The sequence below is a fragment of the Asparagus officinalis genome, chromosome 10, assembly GCF_001876935.1.
Source record: "Asparagus officinalis chromosome 10, Aspof.V1, whole genome shotgun sequence".
In the NCBI taxonomy this organism is placed as follows: domain Eukaryota; kingdom Viridiplantae; phylum Streptophyta; class Magnoliopsida; order Asparagales; family Asparagaceae; genus Asparagus; species Asparagus officinalis.
Window position 1 is genome coordinate 71,378,202 of NC_033803.1, and position 4,664 is coordinate 71,382,865.

Genomic DNA, 4,664 nt, shown 5'->3' on the forward strand with positions numbered 1-4,664 from the left:
AACACTTGGCGTGCATCAATCTGAATCCAAATCATACCTCATATTGGTCATGGTTCAGGCTTCTTTAAGGGCCCAGTGTGCTCCCGCATGGAGCAAGATCTCCCTGAGGGAGTTGAAAAGCTCCCCACAAAACTTGCAAAAAAAATGGATCGGATCTATAAGAATGAGGTGAGTGATTAACTAAGAATGATCAAAGACTTTTTTTCATAGGTTGAGGAGAATAAACTTACTGCTCTTTGGCACCTTCTTTTGCTTTTGGATTTTGTCTTTACCCATCGTTTCATTCTCTTTTGCTCTCCGGTTGTATTTTTGATGGAGTTCTCAGCCCTTCTAAAAAGCTAAATGTGATTCTCTGAACTCTTGGGTATTTGGCTTTTATTTCTCACGCTAGACCCCCAATCCAATCTTTGTTAATCATATATAAATCATCCAAACTTTTAAGTTAGTTTCAGATGAAACCACATCCTTTTCAATCTATACCCCTGAATCTACCATGTCTTCCTAAAACAAGGGCTGCTTCTATGCTTCTAATTTACCCCTCAAATCTTTGCTTATTTCCAAAGGTACCCCAAGTCCCCAGTTTTCATTTCAGCATGCCCGCGCCTTCATTTCAGTCATCCCTCCCACCTCTCACATCGATTTAGGATGTGATGTTTATCTTAGTACAACATTGTATGTATCATTTTCAATAAAGAGTTTGAAATAGGAAATAAATAAATTAGATATAATTTTATAAATATGAATACAAAGTTAATATAGTTTAGAGTGGAAAAATAAAGAAAATATCAAAAAAAAAAACATTGATCGACCACGAGCCAATGGATTCGTGACCAGGTCCGGCCCAACCGCCGCACGCGCTTTTAGGCGAGTCGTGGGCCAAATTGGGGTCCAATCCCAGACCTGGAATCATAGAAGCAGGTCAACTCATTCTGGACGTCGACTTGACCCTGAATCCTGTGAGCCGCAGACCGCCCAGTCATAAGCCTGGACCGGCTCGGCCCCCGGCTACCCATCTACATAGGTCTTGTTTGGGCAACCAAAAAGAAAATGGAAGACAGATCGCATATTGGAAAGTGACTTCACTTTCTGTTTTTTATTTTTCTCCATTTGGCCACTTCAAAAAGTGGTCGGAAAATAAATGGAAAGTGAAGGGTGTCATGTAAGCTTTTTAGCCTATTTTACTTGATATAAAAAATGATATAGAAAGTTAATGGACATAGAAGAAAAGAGGGAGAGGAAAAAAAAAATTCATCTTTTTTGCTTTTCAAATTGTTTTTTCAGTTTTTGAGTTATCACCCCACCCCAGGTAGCGCTTTTCCCTCATCACAGAACCCCCCCAACACACAAGAACCCCGCGACTCGCTTCCCTCCTCAAAACAAATCACCCTTAACCTATCAAACCCTGGCAAGCCCTAAACAAACTGGAGATTACCCGTGGCGTCACAAACCCCACTTACCTCTCAACTTGTCGAAAATACATGAGAAATTGGCCAAGCTTAACGCATCTAATAAATAATTTCGAATCAATTACCATCTAAATAAATATGAATACAAAGTTAATATAGTTTAGAAGTGGAAAAATAAAGAAAATATCAAAAAAAAAAAACATTGATCGACCCACGACCAATGGATCGTGACCAGGTCCGGCCCAACCCGACCCGCTTTTAGGCGAGTCGTGGGCCAAATTGGGTCCAATCCCAGACCTGGAATCATAGAAGCAGGCTCAACTCATTCTGACCCGGACTTGACCCTGAATCCTGTGAGCCCAGACCGCCCAGTCATAAGCCTGGACCGGCTCGGCCCCCGCTACCCATCTACATAGGTCTTGTTTGGCAACCAAAAAGAAAATGGAAGACAGATCGCATATTGGAAAGTGACTTCACTTTCTGTTTTTTATTTTTCTCCATTTGGCACTTCAAAAGTGGTCGGAAAATAAATGGAAAGTGAAGGGTGTCATGTAAGCTTTTTAGCCTATTTTACTTGATATAAAAAATATATAGAAAGTTAATGGACATAGAAGAAAAGAGGGGAGAGGAAAAAAAAAAATTCATCTTTTTTGCTTTTCAAATTGTTTTTTCAGTTTTTGAGTTATCACCCCACCCCAGTAGCGTTTCCCTCATCACAGAACCCCCCCAACCACCAAGAACCCCGCACTCGCTTCCCTCCTCAAAACAAATCACCCTTAACCTATCAAACCCTGGCAAGCCCTAAACAAACTGGAGATTACCCGTGGCGGTCACAAACCCCACTTACCTCTCAACTTGTCGAAAAATACATGAGAAATTGGCCAAGCTTAACCATCTAATAAATAATTTCGAATCAATTACCATCTAATAAGATCGATCAGATCGAGCTTCATGATGGTGGGGGTAGGGGCCGTGGAGGATACCTCTCTTAGATCCGCATCGAATTCGCGGAGGGCGGGGCAGAGATCTCCTGCGAATTCCTCGAACGAAACCGAGCTCGTTGATCTAGCAATCCACTTCAGCTCGATCGATTGGCAGTGATCCCAGGTCAGACAGCCGAGGGGGAAACGGAGGATGAAAAGGAGAACGAAATCAACGAGACGCTTACCCTACCAGATCATCATCCCGAGATAACGGTGATGGTTAAATAATTTTTTTAAAAAAAAATAAAATAAAATTCAACAGAGGTAGAAGAAGAAGAAGATCAACAGATCAGAGGCTGCGAAGAGATGATGGGGGCGGGGGGAGGGGAGTCGGGAAAACCCTAGGGCTTGTTTGGATTGAGGAGAATGGGTGAACGGAAGTTAGGGGAACCATTCACCTTCATTCATCTTGTTTGGGAACATTTAGAAAGTAAAGTTAATTCACCTCCATTCACCTTGGTTCACCCCCTAATAGTATAAAAATTGTTACCCCCAAATTGGGGTGTAACCAAGGGGAAGGAAATTCCCTTCCCTTCCCTTCCTTTCCCTTCCCTTCCCTCAGTTTCCCTTAACTTCCCTTCACTCCCTACGAATCCAAACAGGCCCCTAAAGATTGGATCTTTGATTGATGCTTTGTTTTTTTGTTTTTTGTTCCGTACTCCGTGGATGTGGGGCCCAGGTAGGAAATCTACCAGGGGCTGTTTTTTTTTTTTTTTTTTGGTAAAAGTCGGGAAAACCCTAAAGATTTAGTCTATTTAACATTATATTGCTATTTAGTCCCTCAAATACTATTACTTATTCTACATTAACCCCTAACCTGTTATTCTGCCTAATGTTTTTAACCCATGTTTGATCGGTTTGTTTTTCCTCTGCGTGGTTTGACTACATCTCTACTCCCAGTTAGTCGTCACCCATCCTCCGTATCAAAATCGGTTGGATTATTCGGTAACTTAAACAGAGTGGTATGGCTGAATAATCATGACAATGTAGACAATTACGAGGACCGATCTGAAGTAAATAGTAATATTTGGGAAATTAAATAAAATTCCCAAAGATTTCGAGGGACAAATTTCAAAATATCCACTGTTTTTATATAAAAAATCTGCCTAAAGATCGTTTCACTGGACTGAGATAAGACTTAGGTAGGCTGTGTTTGGCAAAACTAGCTAAAAGCTGCGAGATTATAGCTAAAAGCTGTGAAATTATAGCTGAAAGCTGTTAGCTGTGTAGCTAGGTGATTGACTAGAGCTGTTTGGCAAAAGTAGCTGTACAACTAGCTTAAGTTTGTTAAATGGCTAAAAAAGACATGCAATATTATTGATATAAAATTAGAATTATTAGGGGGAAAAACGGAAGATAAAAATTAGCAGCTCCTTCCCAAAGACAAACGCTACTTGAGGTAGCTTTTCAAAAGCTACTTGCAAAAGACACAATCTCTAAAATAATCTCATCCTATTTTTTGTCACCAAACAGCTCTACTAGCTTATTGACCAAGTCGATAAGACACAAGCTCTTAGATAAGATACTTTTTTTGGTTGCCAAACAGTGCCTAGTCTATCTCTCGATGTCTAGCATTTTGCATCTATTTGTTGTACATATATTAAGCATGCAAGGGGACAATGTGGAAATCCCTTGAGTAGCTTCAGATAGGGCCCATAAACTTTTTTTTTATAAACCCAAAAATATCACAGTTTTTTGGGTTTCAATCAACCCATGGGCCGAAAAAATGCATGTTGGGCTGGTGCCATTATTTTTTTTTCTTTCCAAATTCTAGAGTTCTCTCAAAAATAAAATGTATGTATGGGATCCTGCAAACTTTATTCGAATGCACTTCTAGGGCAACTGTCTTTCCCACAAATATTTCAATAATTATACAGAGGGAGAAAAGTTCAATTGCATTCCTTGACCAAAACAAATAGGCCATTAAGAGTAGTCGTCGCTTAACCAATAAACCTAATAAAATAGTACGGAGACCGTTACGTAATCACAACCATTAATTAATTATTTAGTTGATGGTTGTGATTTTTTTTCTTTTGAGTGCAAATAGATTTAGATTGAGGAGCAAAGTAGAGTCTCTGGATAGCCCACGATCAGCGCCTGGCCGCCGCCGCCCAACGAGGTCACCTCCTCCCACTCGCTCTCCTCCTCGTCGAGCCTGAACACGCTAACGTACTGGCTCTCCCGTTCCACGAAAACTGACGTGAGCCTCCCGTTACGCTCAACGAGGGAGCAGCGCAGAACGTCGCCGCCGTCGTGCACGGGGCTCGGCCTGTCG